The sequence below is a fragment of the Echinops telfairi genome, unplaced genomic scaffold (assembly GCF_000313985.2).
Source record: "Echinops telfairi isolate 266 unplaced genomic scaffold, ASM31398v2 ScPeMD7_9;HRSCAF=40, whole genome shotgun sequence".
Taxonomy (NCBI): Eukaryota; Metazoa; Chordata; class Mammalia; order Afrosoricida; family Tenrecidae; genus Echinops; species Echinops telfairi.
This window is the reverse complement of record NW_022103906.1, coordinates 68,249,825-68,263,164: the sequence shown is the minus strand read 5'-3', so window position 1 is coordinate 68,263,164 and position 13,340 is coordinate 68,249,825.

The window sequence follows — 13,340 nt, the reverse complement described above, 5'->3', positions numbered from 1 at the left end:
GTTGAAACTAAATCTCTAGATCATTGAATTTTTACAGTTATAAGAGGGCAATATTTAATAAAATGAATCCCAGCATTTCTCATTGTATTTCAATTTCTATTAAGTTTTGATTAAATAGAAATCATTGTATGAGTGAGCTCTTGCAAGAAAAATGATCATAAAAGAATCCTTTAAGGTTATAAAGTTTTAAAAAATCATTCTTTGGCTTTAATTTCTAGATTAAGTTCACTTGAATTAGTCTATTAGTGGAACATGCTGAGGTTCAGATAAATTGATTTGTGCCATTTTTATGTTGTAAAATTTAATAGTTCAGTTGGGCTGAAATAATGATTTCTGGAAATAAGAATCGAAAGCATAGATTTTTAAGACATATAAATTATAGGCCTTTTTTGTTCAGTTGAAAGAAATTTTACATATATATGCAAAGAAAAATGATTTTAGTTAAAAACAAAATTGATTATATGTAGGAGGGCTTCAACAAGTTTGTGGAAAAATGATAATGAAATTTCCCACAAACTTTTAAATAAGCTCCCATATTTGTGCATACATACATATTATAAATGTTTATGATATATTATATAATATCATATATATGATATAGACATGTGTATCTGTACTAGTATCATACTTTCATATAATTAACACAAGCATCATACCTTTTTGCAAACTGTATATCTCCTGTAAGTTAGATTCCTGTGCATTCTATGCACATTAATTTTGTATATTATATGCAAAAATATATGTGCACATACACATTAATATTCTTTCTTTCTCACAGCTATCAAGTTAATTCCAACTCAGAATGACCCTGTAGGACAGAGTGGAATGGCCTAGTGGCTTTCTGACACTGTACCTGTTCATATGAGTAGCAAGTTTCATCTTTCTCCCTCATAGCAACTGTAGACTCAAACTGCTCACCTTGCAGTTAGCAACCTGGTGTGTAACTCACTACGACATCGGGGTCCTTTGGGTGGATACTAGAGATTGGAAAAGAAGTGTTGGAAGTCTTTTGCTTCTTTGAATAGAGGTAGAAAAATGAGTGAATGTAGTCTGTGACCAGCCCTTTTCTTACATATTAACATATGAATAGTAATTAAGCATTTATCTATATAAAAGACGAATCTTTCATTAATCATTGAGAAAATATTGCAGTTTTTTAGATGAGTTTTAGTGTAATTTCATATAATTTTTTATGGTTCTTCTTTTTCCCTTTGAACACAATATACATGTAACATCTCATTTATGGTTTTTCAAAAATAATTGCAAATAGACATTATTGTTTTAACAATGTAACACAGCATGTTTGAACATGATTACTTTTTAAAGCTGTTATAGTAATAGGATAGTAGGGTAGGTTAAATAAAATGAATATAAGATTATCAAAATAGGGTTAATGAGTTATGAAAATTAATTTAAATAATCCTTTCTCATGCAGGATCCATTCTATATATCTATTTTTAAAGTATTCTAGCATATTTGATTTTACAATTTTTATTTATAATGTTATAAAACTTAAGAATTTTAGAAACGTTTTCATGTTTATAAGACTGGATACAGTTTCACACTGTGTCCACCAACTCATGGGAGTTCCAAAGAACCTTTTGAGTGGACCAAAATATCAAAGCATTTTCATAATTGCGCTATAAAAATTATGCCCTTTTTATTGTTTTCTCAGTAAGGCAAAATAATTATTTCCAGTGTCTATGTGATATGCACACTAACTAGAATATGGAAAGATCAATATCCTAGGTATTAGTGAGCTGAATTGGATTGGTATTGGGCATTTTAAATCAGAAAATCATATTATTGACTATGCCAAGCATAACACAATCAAGAAGAATCACACAATCAAGAGAAATAGCATGTGATTCATTGTCAGAAAGGATCTTACTGAATCCATCATGAAATACAAGGCTTTCTGTGATATAATTATATCTATCTGCCTTCAAGGAAATCCAATCAATACAACCATTATTCAAATTTATGGAAACCACAAAAGCTACTGATGAAAAAAATTTAAGAATCCAGTTAACAACTTCAGTTCAAAATTGATAAAGCATGCAATAAAGATAATTTATTGATAATAATTGGTGATTGGAATCCTAAAGTTAGAAACAAACAGGAAGAAACAGTGGTTGGAAAATATGGACTTGGTGATAGAAATAAAGGTGGGAAAGTTTTGCAAGAACAACTACTTATTGGTAAATAACATTTTTATAAAGAACGCAAAGAGCCACTGTACACATGGACTTCCCTAAGTGTAATACACAGAAATCAAATTGACCACTTCTATGGCAAAAATCATGATTCAATATCAGTAGCTAAAATGAAACCAGGGGTTGACAATGCAGCAGAATATCCATTGCTAATATGTAAGTTCAAGATAGAGCTGAAGAAAATTAAAATGAATCCACCAAAATCAAAATAGGACATTAAGTCTATCCCACCTGAATTTTGAGAGCATTTCAAGAACAGATATGACACGTTGAAGATTAATGACAAAAGACCTGATAAGCCATGGGAGGACATCAGGACCATCACTCATGACAAAAGCACAAAGTCATTAAAAAGACAAGAAATAAAGAAATGATTAAAATGAATGCCAGAAGAGACTCTGAAACTTGCTCTTAACTTATAATGAAATGTGTGTGTTAGTCCAGGAAGATTAGAGAAACAAATTCATAGACACTCATAAATATATAAGAAGGAGGTTTATATACAAGAGCAATTGAATATTGAGAAAACATCTCAGCCCAGTCCAATCAAGTCCATAAGTCCAATATTAGCCCATGTGTCCAATACAAATCTACAAAGTCCTCCAGACTTACAAAATACATGCTGTGATTCCGACTGCAGGAGGATCACAGGCCAATGGGTTGGAAGTCTTGTGGATCCAGTTGCGTTGTAAGGATCTCAGCACTGGCAGGGGTCTCTACGTGGCTTCTTTGGCTCTAGAGGTCTGGTTGCATCAGGGTAGGTCCATGTGGCTTCTCTAGCTCCCAGCACATAGCACCATGTGTCTTGTCAGTAAAGCGTCTCTCAGGGAGAGAGTAGAGAGAAAGAAGTATCTCTAGTCTCCAAGGAGGAAAACCAGGAGTTCCCAGAATTCTCAGAAGAAGGCCATGCCTACACAGAGGCCTCGTTGGCTAAAACCCGATTGACAGACTAGACTACATTTTCACTCTTAATCCTCTCAAGTGCCAAATTGACACCAGACTGGGTAACTACCACAGACCACCCATGTCAATTTGACACTTTCACATAACTCTTTAGCCATGTATAATTTTCACACAAACTATAATAAAAAATCATATCTGTATTTAACAGGTTAAAACTAAAATGCATACAATTCAATATGTGCCACCCTCATTTAAATTTTATAAGTGAACAAAACAAAAATCTACTGTGCTTAACAATTACAGTTAAGTAACACCTCCACCTTAATCCTATGAATATATTCCCCTGCCTATGAAAGTTTATAAGCCAACCATTTCATGTTTTTATGCTCCCAGTTTGGGGTATCCAATTTCTATACTGCCCACTTACATCAACCCAGTACACTGAGGAGACAATCATATCCTTTGACGTGAAGAATCTTTATTCGAGTTGGAACCTTGTGAAATCTGTATCCATAAGAAAAGTCAAATCAGGAGAGGCCATCCATAAAATCTGCAGCAATATGCAGCAGTTTATGGTCTGAAAAGTCTTGTCTTCATCTGGTGGGGCTCTGGTCAACTCAATGTGGGCTGCCTCACTTAGCATCATCAGGCTGTCCATTGGTCAAATTCTCAACAAGCCTATGCCCCTTGTGATAGACAGGTTATGAACTTCAGACCAATCAACCCACTGTCATTTTTTCCTCTAGTTCTTGTATACCAGATTCATGGGTGTCAGGCACCAGATTCAACCCATCTCCCTAGTGCTGCTTTTCTTCCACTTCCACTCAACAAGTGTATTCAGTTGGTCACCTAGTGTGTTAGTCTAGGTTGACTATAGAAACAAATCCATTGAAACACTTTTATGTGCATATGAAAAAGGTTTATATCCAAGGAGAGCTGAATATTGAGAAAACATCACAGCCCAGTCCACATCAAGTGCATAAGTCATATATCCAATACCAATTTGTAAAGTCCTTTTCAGACTCATGAAACACATGCAATGACACCTAATGCAGGAAGATCACAGGCCAGTGATTTAGAAGTTTTCTGGATCCAATGGCATTGTAAGCATCTCAGCGCTGGCAGGAGTCTCCATGTGACTCCTCCAGTTCCCAGGGCTGCATCAGGATATGTCCATGTGGCATCTCTTCAGGGATGTCTTCCAGGAAGTGAGTAGAGAGAGAGAGTCTCTCCCTACTCCAAGGAGGAAATACAGGATTTCCCAGAATCCTCAGGAGAAGGCCATGCCCACACAGACGCCCCATTGGTTATGATCCAATTGACAGACTAGACTCCACCCCTTCACTCTTAATCCTCTCAAGTCCCCAATGGACACCAGATAATGTATCTGCCACAGCTAGCAAGCATTTCAGGCTGCCACAGGCTCCCTTTAACGTTCAGTCTTAGAGAGGAGTTCTCTTCATGGTTCCAGATTTTTTTCCAGATTCTGACAAAAACCACTTGAGTTCAAAACTCCAAAGTCCAAAGAGTTCCTTTAAAAATTTTTTTTCTATCTGTCAACACTCCCTGAACACATCTCGTGGGATGCAAATGTCCTGAGTACACCAGGACATTTCAGAGCTTTCTTGGCAGGCATGTCCTAAACCCATTTAAGGATCCAATTTTAATGGCTGAAGCCAAGTGGGCTTATAAGCGCTCTATTTTCATACTTCCCAATAAACATTTCTATCAATCATTATATCAATAATAAGCAGAAGAAATCAGTAAAAACAAAGTAAAATCAGATAATAAACTCAATTCTTAAAACAGTTAAATTCAATCCTTATTTAGCTTATCTTGATCCTTAGCTAAACAATTCTGTTGATACAAAAATATGGAATTAGGTCTCTGAGAGCATCAAAACAGATGCATGCTTTCTGTCAGCCATTTTCCCTAAGCAGTATGGTTTCTGAGAAATTCAGACAGTGATTTCTACACCTGAGCTCAAAATAGATATTAATCACATTCATTTTCATCATCTCTAACAGGAATTGCCAAAGATAGCAACCAAACAACATAATCAAAACTTTAATTTCTCATATTCTTTTCAGAAAACAACCCAGTAAACTGCACTGACATTTCTGACCTCCGGCTAGCCAAAGAAGAAAAACGACCATGAGGGAGAGGTCAAACAAGCATCCACTCTCCATCTTTATCATGTGCTTTCCGAGTACCCCACTCCCAAGGTACCATAATGTGCTAGTCCAGGTAAATTAGAGAAACAAATTCACAGACACTCATATGTATATAAGAAAGAGGTTTATATACAAGAACAATTGAATATTGAGAAAAATCACAGCCCAGTCCAGATCAAATCCCTAAGTCCAGTATTAGTCCATATGTCTGATACCAATCTATCAAGTCCTCTTCAGACTCATGAAATACATGCACTGATGCCATATGCAGGAGGATCATAGGGCAATGAGGTGGAAGTCTTGTGGCTCCGGTGGTGTAAGCATCTCAGTGCTGACAGGGGTCTCTATGTGGCATCTTTGGCTCCAGAGGACTGGTTGCATCAGGGTAGGTCCATGTGGCTTCTCTAACTCCCAGGGAATAGCACAATGTGTCTTGTCAGTAAAACATCTCTCAGGGATATTATAGAGAGATCGAAGTGTTTCTTACCTCCAAGGAGGAAAACCAGGAGTTCTGAGAATCCTCAGGAGAAGGCCAGGCCCACACAGAGGCCTCATTGGCTAAAATCTGATTGACAGACTAGACTCCACCCCTTCACTCTTAATCCTCTCTAGTCCCAAAGTGACACCAGATTATGTAATTATGACAGTGTACAAAGATCTAGAATTAGAAAACCAAAAGGGAAAGACACATTCAATATATCTGAAACTGAAAGAACACAAGGAAAAAATTAAGGCTTGAGTTGTAATATTGAAAGATTCTATGGGCAAAATCTGAGGGATGCAGAAAGCATCAAGAGAAATGAAAAGAATACAGAGTCACTGTACCAAAAAAATATTTACCACATTCCACTATTTCAAGAGGTAACATGTAAGCAAGAACCAATGATGCTGAAGGGAGAATTTCAAACTGGACTGAATACATTAGACAGAAACACAGCTCTAGGAATTCATGGAATATCCTCTAGAAACACTCATTTATCTATGCCAAGAAATTTGGAAGACAGCCACCTGACCAGCTGACAGCTCCTTGGATGGCAGGTGATAAAAAAGGAAATTGATGAACCAGATGGGGGATCCAGCTCTAGCAGAAGACAAAGTGCCAAGGAGATCAACCATGCTCAGTCTCTCTCTTATATAAAAAGCCACACCCCAAAGAGGAGTCATCAGGTTGCAACCTGACCAACATGTTAGAGGCTACCCATAAATTTAACCAGAAGTATCTAGTTGACATAACCCCTAGCCATCAAAGGATGTAACCTTTCAGAATTCTGTTTCAATTTTTGGAGAACGAAAGTTGCATATTATCGTTGTCATCCGGTAGATTCCAATTCATGGTTATACTAGGGAACCCTAGTAGAATTACCCCTGTAGGTTTATGAGACTTCAAACTTTTTTGGAAGTAGAAAACCTCATCTTTATCCCTTGGAGTACCTAGTGGTTTCAAACCAATGACATTGCCATTAGTTTCCCAGTGCATAACGCACTATGCCCCCTAGCATCTGTAAGTTAATGTGTCATTCTTAAGCTATATGAAGCAGAAAAGAACGGAGGATAAGAAGGTGTAATATAAAATGATCAATATCTAATATAAATTTTATTGTGTTACTATCAGAAAAACGTTAGAGATTTTGCCCCTTATGAATAAAAAATTATTCACCTTAGTTTTAATATTCTAACAATATAGTTGGAGGAAATAAATCATTAGTTTAAAAACCACTATTCCAGAGCTGTTATTTATTTATGTACATCTCGTCTTTCACTGTTCTCCACGCAGATCACTGACTTCTTATGCTGTCCCAGGAAAGCTATTGTTCAGAGAGCTATGTTAAATTGCTAAGCAATACTTTTTACCTAAGTCCTGTTTGGAAAATCCCTTATTAGAAAACCCTGAAATTTTCATTAGTGTAATTTCAGATAAAATATCATGTCACATTTTAAAAATATCAACAGAAGTTTACAACATATTTTCATGACTTTTCAGAAGTGTTTTTACTAATGCCTAAGCATTCAATCCTTAGTATCAAAAAACAAAAATGTGGATCTTTATGACTCTGCTGATGCATAAATAAATCATTGATTAATCGTGAGTGTATTTGTAATACCATGACATAAAATCTATTTATAGATATGCTACAATGGCACAGTAGATGTTTCTGCCACTGGTTATTATTCCTATACAAGATACTTTAAATAGCACTTCCCACCCTGTGTATGTTTAAATAACATTTAAAATGTTTGTAATTAGCCTCTACTAATAGAATACACTGATAGTGTATGGTTTCAAATCAAGGATCTGAGTCAGAGTGGTTTCTTTACACGACACTGACTCAATCCATCTGCTGAGTGAATAAAGTGAGAGGCTAGCTATCTGACGAATAACGTAACATCAAGATTGAAGGAAGACTCATTAACAACCTGAGCGTTACCCTCATCTATTGCTTGATAAGAATAATCAAATACGTATTATGTTCTGAATGGCGTTTCAGGAACCTGAATGGTGAAAACGGTTCACGCTAACCAGAAAGTTGGTTTTGATTTCACTCGGAGATCATTTAAAAACCAGCAATTGAAACCCCTAGAAAGCACGGTGGTGCTCTGGCACATCTGGGTAAAGATGAGTTTGAAGCTAAAGGACAATTGCTATGACATTTTAATCTGATCACAGTCTTTAATTAAGTTATGACTATCTTATAGATGAACTTCAGTAAATCCATCTGACCAGTCTTGTCCTTCTCAAGGTGATGATGATTTTTCAGTTAAATATATGTATATAATATAAATGTGTACACAATAAATTCAGCAAATCAAATATACTGCTCATAGAGCTAAACAATATAAAATTCAATAATGTCTGTAGGTAAATTAAAATATATATAGATACATGATATAAAAGATCATTTTTTATTTTTTTTTTGCTTATGTGCAAGTTTATTTATTTATTTATTTTCTTTTTTAACATTTTATTAGGGGAAAAGATCATTTTTAAGAGTAAACATTTGAGACAAAAACATTTATTCGTGTAATATTAATAAATATCCTTTATTCACCAACTACAATTAGATCCTAATGTTGACATAGTTCAGAAGTAATTTCATGAAATAACTTTATTATCATGTTTAGTCAACATGAACACTGAAATTCTGTGGGATGACAATGTCTTCTGATAGAACCCCTTCCAATAGGAAAGAGTTGGTTTGATGCTTACCTTAAAAAGACAATTATCAACAGGGAAGTAAATTGCTGCTCCCTCACTGCTGCAGTGATCCTGTGGGACAGGGTAGAACTGCCTGGGTGCATTTCGGAACTGCAAGCCTTTAAGGGAGGAGAAAGTCCCTTCTTTCTCCTGTGTAGCAGCTGGTTGTTTTGAACTGCTGATCTTGCAAATCACAAATCTAACACTGAGTTAGAACTGACTCAGTGGCAGTCACGTTGTTGTTAGTTGCTATCACACTGGCCCCTCATGCGTGGTGCAACCAAACAAATGAAATCCAGCCCTGTTCCATTTCCGTGATTGGTTAGAAATCAGACCCTTGTGACCATAGAGCTTTAAATGACTCCTTTTCACAAGTACATCGCTAGGCCTTCCTTCCTGTCTGTCTTAGTCTGGAATCTCCACTGAAACTATTTAACAGAGTAGTCACAAGAGCCTGCTCTGACGCATGAGTGGTGGCTGTGAATGGGATGCATTTTCCTGGAATCTAACCAGGGTCTCTTGCCAAGAAGGCGAGAATTCTACCGCTGAACTGCCAGTGCCCCTAGCCCTCACATAACTCTGTAACATCTTACTGTGATTTATCTAGCATTTGAAAACTGTATAGAATTTCCCTCATGCATTATATAGGTTGTATTCATTCACTAAATAATGCTTTAACACCTCTATATGATTTTACTTTACCATTTAGTTAAAAGCAAGGTAAATTAAAGATAATAAGTTAAATCATGGCAATTAGAGTTTTAATATGCTTTGAGTGGGGTGTAAGTATAACGGGTGAAACACAATGTAGCAAGGTAGGAAAATGTTGAATACAGATATATTCCTCTTTCGTGTCGAAGATAAATATATGGACAGAAAAATAGATAGAATTTATATCAATCATAAAGATTTATCATCCATCAGTCAGTTTGCTCTAATATGGTAGCAGGTATGTTACTATTATGGTGGAAGGTATGTCACTGTTATATCAAATAAGCGTGTACTCCTGTTTGTTCAATACAATGGTGTACAGGTTTTAGGAAAGCTTCCACACTAAGCCAGACTAAGAAGAAAGGCCTGTCAATCTTATTCTGAAAATGAATTATTAAAAAAAATATATCGATCACAACAAAACATCATCTGACCCTTTTGCTTTGGACATGTCCTCAGAAGGGATCAATTGCTGGAGGAGCACATCATGTTTGGTGAACTACAAGGCCAGCCAACTCGGGAGACCCCTCGTGAGAAAACTTCACACAAGATTCCCATGGTGGTACTCACAGGTGCTGTTGATGCTGCGCATCAAGTAGGACTTGGCAACATTTTGTTCTGATGTGTGTAAGATTACCACGAGTTAGATTTGGCTCCAAAGCAGGACTTTGTCTCTATACAAAAATGTTCCGCTTGTCTTCTCTGACTATGAAATACAATATTGGTAGTAGAAAATGCTAACCACATAATTCTTGATGTGAATTAAAATATAATAATTGATAAAACAGATACAATTCTATTATTAACTATAAACCAACTTAATTTTATTTTTCACAGTAGACCATACCAAAGATTACAGATGCTAACTGCTTTACAGTCTTTCAGAAAGTTGTTCACATTCCTTTGATTCATCTACCTACACAGATATTCTTCTGTGTTTTAACCTTAGTTTGGGTAAAGTATTTAATTGGTCTATAAATGATGCCAAGCAAAGGAAAAGTGGTTAAAACAAGTCCCAGTGTGTTTAATTAGCAGTTGAGCTACTAACTTTAGAAGACACCGAGCAGCTTTTGAAAATAATTGTACAAAAAACTCTTTTAAAGCTACTTGCTCAAGCTTATCCTAATTTTATGTTCTCCAAAATTCTTGATTGAAAATTGAATCCTAATTAGCTTTGGATAATAACCATTGAAATATTATCAGACACGTCATCTTATTGCTGAGTAATGCATCACTAGAAACATAAAAATTAAAAATGTTATCATTGTATGGTAACTTCTAATTGCATACAAATTATTTTAAAAAGGAGTTTATAGTTGACAAATTATTTTTTAAAATAATATGCCTATCACAAAAGACTCATTGCCCTCCTGTTGATTCTGACTGTGAGTGATGCTGTAGGACAGAATAGAACTGCCCCTGTGCGTTCTAAGACTAGAGAGCCTCATCTTTTTCCTTTACTGTGGCTGGTGAGTTCAAACTGCTAGCATTGCAGTTAGCAGACCAATAGGTAACCCCCACTGAAACCCCAGGGCATCTAGTCCTATTGAGTAGTCCTGTTGCGGCTGTGGTGCTGGAGAAGAACATGGAAAGGACTGTGGGATGCTAAAGGGACAAACAAAACTATCTTGGAAGAAATATTGCCAGAGTGCTCCAAGAGACAAGGATGCCCAAAGTTTGTCTCATATACTTTGGACGTGTTACTAGTAGAGACCAATTTCTGGAGAAGGACATCGTGTTTGGTCAAGCAGAGGTGCATCAAGAGAGAGGAAGACACTCAAGGAGAGGGACTGACAAGGTGGCTGCGATGATGAGCTCAAGCAATAGGGCCAGTGTGAGGGTGGCTCAGGACTGGGAAGTGTTTTCTTCTGTTTTTCATAAGGGTTGGAACAAAGCAGCACCTAAAAAGTCACCCGATAGATCATATCTTTGCTTTCAAGATAATAAGCTATAAATTTATAGAAGAAAGAATACCACAGTAGACTGTTCTTATTTACTAAATAGTGTTTCATTTTTAAAATTTCCACTCAAAACCCACTGCCATCAAGTCCAGTACGACTCACAAGGACCCTCACAAGGGTTTTCAAGGTTGTAATAGCCTCCGTTTTCTCTAACCAAACTGCTGGCGGGTTTGAGCCTCTGACCTTACAGTCCAACACCAAGTTCACTTGGGATTAGATGTTTTATCTTAAGTATGCTGTTTTATTACCCTCATGATATTTAACTCCAGGAGTTTCACTTCACTCTCACTACCTCAGTCATATTTAGTAAATGTTAGGGATGAAATTGGTCCCCTATAAGATATGAAATTCAAACACATACACAGATTAAAGTAACTTTCTTTGGAAATACTTCTATCAATCAGTGAAGTTTGTGAAGTAAGATGGCCATAACCTGTTTCAAATACTGTCTCATAAAGGACAAAATCAGCCCAGAGAAACACCCAGGGGTAAGCCACTGGGTAAGGGTCTTGCCAAACCAGGAACATCAAGAAATACGCGGGAAGGGGGTAAAGGGAATGGATGCTTCCAGTTATTCCCCCAGCAACTAAGGTAATGCACAATAAATGAATACAAGCACAGATGAGATTTCCATCCAGGTCTAAATTTCACAATGAAACAGAAATGAAAACAAGAGCAGACAGAAATTGCAGAACTCAAGATGTTAGCTTCAATGCTGGATTGTCAGCGTGAGTCCTGACATGAGGGAGAGGATGAGTCAGGGTGAGTCCATTATTCAGGGAGAGGCAAATTGGACACAGCGTACCTACTTGTTAGTGTCAGAAGTCATCATTCGGCCCAGCCATTTGGGGAGAGTTCCGGCACCATCTCAAACAGAAAATGAAAAGGGAGTTATTCTGAGGAAGCTGGAGCACAAATTTTAAGGTGGCACAGACTGTCTGTGAAAGTTTTACAGCCGTGCAATTGGGAGAGGCTGGTTGGAGAAAATGGTTCTGTGAATGGTTCAGAATCTCACTGGAGCCCTAGCTGGATGGGCACTAGGAGGAAGGGTAAAGGCACAATGCAAGAGAGTCAAAATGATGGAAAATGTACCTCTGAGACCACAGCAAGATACTGTACGTATGCCAGTGAAAGAGCATCCATGAAAAATGAAAAACAAATATAAAGAATATATGACCTTCACCACAGTGTAATAATTGGGTTTTGTGTCAACTTCCCTAGACCAGAATTCTCCGTGATGCAGCAGTTGAGACTTACTAATCCCTGGTGAGGTGACATAATAGCATAAAATCAACTCCACGATGGGATCTGTGAGCAGCCAGGTAGATGTAAGAGAAGTAATATAGAGCGCAACCCTCCCTCAGGTCAAAAGTCAGATGCAATGGACCAGTGTTCTTGGGTGTGTGGTCTCTTCCTAAATAAGCAAATGCTGTGAGGAAGCTTCCTTGCTTTTTGTTGAGTCTAGATCCTACATCTAGCTCATTGACCTCTGGTTCTTTGGATCTGAATCAATGACTGATAAATGGCCAGCCAATCTCCAAATTCATCATTAACTTGACATCTAGCCTACCACTTGACCTGCCAACCTTGGATTCATTTGCCTCTTCAGTCATAAGACTAACCTGCTGAGCTTGGCTTCAATCCCGTCTGTTGTCTGAGGTGTTTATTTTAATGGTAGGTTAATTAACTCCGAAGCTTTGGGAGTCAGAAGGTTCCAGCTTAACCTCTTCCCATAGACTTGAAATTCGACTAGACTTACAATTATGCGAACCGTTTTCTTGATAGATATTTCTCTCTGACACATTTATCTATCTCTATACATACACCACCGGTTTCGCTTCTCTAGAGAACAGACTAACACAACAAGGAAGAAAACCCCACTGTTTTTACGTTTTAGCCTGTGACCAGCTAAACTCTTCTTCCCATGCCTTCACATGGAAACTGAATACCTGAGATCATGTACCCAGAACTGAATCCACCCTGAAAAGCATCGAATGATAAGAGGGCCTTCGATCCGTTTTCAGGAGATATCAGTCCATTGCCACTAGATTAGTTCTAACTCAAAACCTTTGGGCCAAACTGAAGCCACCCCATAGCGTTGCCAAGACTGTAGGTCTTTGTGGAAGTAGGCTGTTATTTCCTTACTGACTGAGAGATCGATCGGGTGTTTCAGTTGACAAGT